Genomic DNA, 6,000 nt, shown 5'->3' on the forward strand with positions numbered 1-6,000 from the left:
TCAAGTGCACATAGCATGCTATATTAACAGATAATTGTGGGAAATAATTTCAAAAGCCAACTGACTGTGTAAAGCCACATAAAGCAAAACAAAAATATGATGCTTATGTCGAATTTCAGCTGCTAATCAGCCAGAATGACATGACGGCGACCAGAGAGACCTAGCTTTCACTCAAGTGGCCATGCCCCTAATTATGCAGACTTATTTTAGCTTAATAAAAACGAAACGGATGAGTTATAATAATTTCACCCCCTTCACATTTTTACATGAAGGGTAATATTAGCTATATGCACCAAAACCCTCTTTTTTACCAGGCTGTAAACATGTTTTCATCAGCTATAAAAATGGCCAATTTAGCATTGCAGTCAGTAAATATCTGGACTTCCGGGAGCCATCCCCTAAAGGCGAGTCAATGAATTGCAGTTTCAGTTACTTCTGTATTGGCTTCACGAGGGAGAGCAGAAGGTTGTTGCTTGGTTCAAACTGAAGCGTAAGAAAACAATAAGTGCAATAGGTTACCATAAAAGGTGGGAATTCTACAAAGTTTTCCTAGTCTTAAACGTCTCCACAGACTATTAAAATAAAATGATCTATTGTTGCACAAAAGGGTGCATTTTAGTAACTTTTCCACATGCAACATTATCTATTGTAGATAAACCATTAATGACGATACTGCTGTTTACAAACTACAGTGGCACCGCCAGTATTTTTATCAGTATCGTGATACTACCATAGTACCGGTAAACTGTGCAATACTAATCCCAAAAGCTTCTAGTGATTCAAATCATCCTTGGGAGCACGCACTAGACAGGAAACACACACTTAAGGGTTGGAAAAGCATGTTACTCATTTCTTCTTAAACAATAAGTGACTTTGGCTTCTGTTCTCACACAGACCAATGCTGAGCGCTGCAGCCGCTTCTGTTGGACGGGACGACCCCTGTGTGTCCTGTGTAGAGGCATAGCTCCCATGAGACACAAGAGAGGATGAATATTCTCTCCTTGCCCCACACCGTCTCCCCACAGCCCACCCCGTTTTCTTTCCATCGCCTGGACTGAGTCTGAGGCCGCCACACGCACTAGCTGCAACGGTAATTGGAACATAATAGAACATTTTTGCCGACTGATCTGAACCTTTTGCCCCTATCACCTTCTGAACCGCTCACAAAATAGGCCCACACTCCACGCCCTACTGCACACACACACATCTCTCAGAGCTGATTGACCGCTTTGGCAAGCATTATCTTTATAATAAAACTTCAAATATATTACACTGAATATATAAATATAAAAAATATCAGTTTCTCAGTATTAACGATATATGTTGGGTATGGGTTTGAGTAAAATATTAATATTTGCTTTATCCTGATATCATTTTTTTACATTTTAAATAGAAATATTTTCATTTAAATTACTATATTTTTTCTCAGAAAATGACACTTGGTTAGAATTTAAAATTTTTGAGTTATACATTTTTGATTTAAAAAGTCAGTGTTATTCCACCAATTGATTTTCTAACCCTTCCGTAGTAAAACACTGACATTGTATTGTCTGAATTTTAATATAAACATGTAATTTTTATGCAAAAAAAAAGTTTTAAAATGCACCGAGTTTACTTCTTTTTCAAGATTTAAGATATGTGTTTTGTGTCTCCAGAATGTGTCTGTAAAGTTTGTTCAAAACACCCATCAGATTATTTATTAAACCTTTCAGAATATAGAAATTGTCTGCTTTAACACCATGTAGCTGTTTTTGTTGCCTGTGCTTTTAATGCTATAGTTAACACTGTCCACCATTCTTAAGATGGTATATTGCTGTTATTCATTATAAACATGCACTGTTTAAAAACGTTTTAAACTTGTAAACCTCACTCTTGAACACATTTGATGATGATTGATGATCAAAGCAAGCTCAACAGATTTTTGATCCCAGTTGCTTTGCGCACATCCTGTCTGGATAGGATTATACGCATTACTATGGAGACATATTAATACGCGACTGTCAATTAATTTGGTGGGCGGTGAAACCGCACTTCTACGTCACGTTACAGTGGGCCTAAAAATGGGAGGGATTTGGATCCTATTTAAATGTCAGGAAATTTAAAAAGAGAATTTTTGTGTTTATATCACCCCAATATGACTGTGAACACACTATACCTACACACAGGTCAGTGCAAACAGCTGCCAAAATATTCATCATAGGTGCCCTTTAAATAACAACACTTGTATTTAAATTTAGAAGAAATGTCATCAGTAGTTTACAGAATAAGTTTACACTGAGTAGGCAATACAATATGACCAGAAAATACTGAGATACATGAGTTATACTTCTCATAACTAATATGTTCGATGCAGTGGAAATGGGCAAAGAGGAAGATTCAAGGGATTTTGGCATAAACTGAAAATAAAGATCCAACTGTAAGATCCAACTATAAGATCCACCATAAAAAAAATTTGGCATAAGGTAATGTGACTGGGTTAGAGTATATCTAAAACACAAAGATGAATGTTTCTGGTCAGCATTGGTGAAAATTTACCAAAGGTGATCTGAGAAGGAACAAACTGCAATTCTGTGACAGAATGCTGTGTGACCGAGCCTCATTGATACATGTGGGTAACAAAGGACATCCTGTCTGGTATAAGTCACACAGAACTTTAATGATGGTGTTGAGATCAATGTGTCACAACACACAGTGCATCACACTATGGGGCTTTATAGCTGCAAACCAGTCATAATGCCTGATGACCCCTGTTCACCATCAAAATTACTTACAATGGGCAAATGAGTGTCCGAAATGTACCTCTGAGCAGTGACAGATGGTCATCAGGTCCAATAAGTCCCATTTTTTTTAACATTGCATGGATCAATGTATACAAATTGCATTTTCCAGGCAAAGTAATGGCACCAGAACAATGTCGAGCTAGTTGTGGAAGTGTGATGTTCTTGCTAGGGCTCTGCCATCAATGTGGATGTCCAGCCATCAATATGGGTGTAAATGTGACATGCTACACACTTGAACATTGTTGCAGAACAGGTGTCCTTTCATGATGGAAGAGGTGTCTTTCAGCAGATAATACATGCTGAGACACTGTACACATTGTTCAGGAATGGTTAGAATAGCATGATGAAGAGTTTAAGAGTGTTGCTCTGGCCTCCGAATTCCCTAGATCTCAATCCAATTGAGCATCTGTTGGATGTGCTGAACCAACAAAATAGATCCAGGCCAGCTCCACACTGCAGCCTGCAGGACTTGAAGTATCTGCTGGTAATGTCTTGGTGCCAAATACCAAAAAAAAAACAAAAAAAAAAAAAAAAAACACCTTTAAGGGTCTTGTAGAGTCTGTTGCACTGTTATGGCAAAATGTGAAGGATCAAGAGCTTGTTAGTCAGGTGGTCATAATATTTTTTTTCCTTTCACACTGTAGATTGTACTTAAACACTCTGTATTCCCTATACTACTATTCAGACCAACACAGTGGGGTCCAATTTCTGAAGGGAATCAAAAAACAAATGTTTAACTGGTTTGATCAAATGATTGTTTTTAGTGAGAATTGTCATTTATAGTTACTCAGAAATATACACTATGGTTCCTTTTAGTAAATAAAAGAAAGACATAGATAGATCAGTTAAACTGACTGACTGAACTTAATTGAAAAGAAATATTGAAGGTGCAGTAGGTGATTATCTGCTGTTGTGCTGGTTAAAAGTCATGATTAAAGTAAATGGTCTAAATGTATTACTACATATTTTTATATTCTGGGTAAGGCATAAGACTAAAAAATGTTCATCCAATTAAAACTGGTCAGGGTGACAGTTTCCATAATTCTGTAAAGTAGCTCAAACTGTCTGTCAAGAAATGTAGATTTGTACATCTGCGCAGATGTTCACATAGAACCGCTGTTTGAGCCTGCACATGCACCGCATTTATAATGTGCACCCGAGAGGGAGAGTGACAGCGGTAAAAACAAATGCAAAATCATAATTTTTGAAAATCCTGAATCAATATTGAAGTTACTTTTTGTATGCTGGAGGAAGGATGACATCATGGCTGAAGTATTTCTTTTAGACAGGTGATGTTATGTTTTAAATCTATTTTAGTCACGCAAAGCTTGTGTAGATTTTGTTGTGTTACGAATAAGTTATATGCAAAGAAGTTTTAAAAAAAACCTTCCGGCAAATTTTCAATTTCTTAAGGGACCCTTTTACAGCATCAATAATGTAGATTTTTGTTTAGTTTAACAACAAAACATAGGTAAATAGCACTATTTCGCCTAGCCTGCTTTACTGAGCTGAAGTTGGTTTTATATTCACATTGGTTCATTTTCGAACAATGACAACATGTGACGGGCTCCCTATGTTGTTTACCTCGCTACTCTGAATATTCTGTCTGAAATAGCATGTATATAGCTTAGTAATAGGTGTAATTCCTGCACCCCGCTGGCCAACCACTAAGCATACAGCAGTGGCTTTAGGACAAAGTGCGTGAGAGAGTGAGACCAGTGATCCTTATGCATCAAATATTGCACATTATGACAAGTTTTGCTTGCTACACGACTGAAAACATATAGATATAATACAGTTTTTTTGTTCGGAATTGTAGTATTACAAAGTACTATGACGTTTTCTAACTGGCAAATAGCATGATCCAATGTATGTAGTGGATTGTCTACTTTCATCTTTAAGCTGTGCATTCCTGATATCAGGAGGCATGGCTTTGAAAGCAGGGGAGGGACTGTGTTTCTAACATATTATGCTAACTGGTTAGCATTTTAGCAGATCACATACTGCACCTTTAATTGAACAAAAATGAATTGTTATTTTAAAAATAAAATTTAAAAAATAAACATGTTTGTTACGATATGTCACAATATAGACTACAGTATATTTTGAAGAATCTTGGAAATCAAACAGCTTGATGGCATTGCTTAAAATATATTGTTCTACATTTCAAAGGGAAAAATAATAGAGTTTGCAATGATTTAGGACAGAATAAAAGATATAAGAAGGATAATTTTTGGAAGAAATATCCCATTAACTGACAATTCTTTAATACTTTATTACTGTGTCATAATACACAAACCAAACTAAGCCAACAATTTTAAAATGTTATTCAATTTCCACAAACAGTCACAAAGATTTGGTCATATCAATACGGAGGTGAGTGTATCATGACCCCCTTCAAGCATTCCACCAACCAGCAGCAGAGCCAAAGGTGACATGGGACCACCAAACCTCATCTGACTCCACCCCTGCCCTCAATGTCAATTACTCATCATCCCATCAAACTCAGACCACCCTTTCACTGCTGGCCCATTCTGATATCCTCTTGCTCTTATCTCAAACCAAGGAACATGGGTCCAAACTCTGCGGCCAAAATTGAGTCGGCCCTCAGTTGTCCCCATTACAGTCACTTCATTTGTAAATTGGCTTTTACATGGAGCGTATCCCAGCTGAGCCTCCCCCTGCCCTTCTCCCTAAAGGACCGAGTCTCAGACCGGTCACTACAGCACTCAGTCAATCAGTAAATCCACCGGGGACACAAAATCGCCTCTTTCTGTCTGTCCGTCTGGTTTGTTTGTTCTCTTTGCCTCATGGCACAAACAGACACACAAAAGAGCTTCAGCATTTCTCAGTTTTGACTCAAAGAGGCCATTACAGTGTCCAGTGTTTTGCCAGATCGGTTAGGCATTTTGGAAACACTATGAGGGAATTCAGTAAGATTGAATTGCACCATTTATTTGCATGCAATGTCTGTGTTGTTGTAACAGAGAATTATGCAAATAAAGCAACAGTGCAAAAAAAAAAAAAAAAGGAATTTAGCCTGCACATTAAAACTCTAATCTGGAAATTCTCTAAAACTAGAAAATGAATTTATCTGTGCTACTAAATATACAATATATTACAAACTATATGACAAATAAACATTTTTAACAAATATTTCTTAAACATGAACTTGTAAAAGAAATTGACTTTGATTCAAAATATTTCAAGTTATTACATC

General features: G+C 36.9%; 1 long non-coding RNA gene across 1 annotated transcript; it reads left to right on the plus strand.

Moving 5' to 3' along the window:
* Positions 1–1,203: 1,203 nt before the first annotated feature.
* Positions 1,204–3,271, plus strand: LOC141385834 (uncharacterized). The gene is made up of 3 exons (XR_012406915.1): positions 1,204–1,543; positions 1,803–2,786; positions 2,837–3,271. It is a non-coding gene; the product is annotated as an uncharacterized lncRNA (long non-coding RNA).
* Positions 3,272–6,000: the final 2,729 nt, after the last annotated feature.

This window comes from Danio rerio, chromosome 5, assembly GCF_049306965.1.
Source record: "Danio rerio strain Tuebingen ecotype United States chromosome 5, GRCz12tu, whole genome shotgun sequence".
NCBI lineage: Eukaryota > Metazoa > Chordata > Actinopteri > Cypriniformes > Danionidae > Danio > Danio rerio.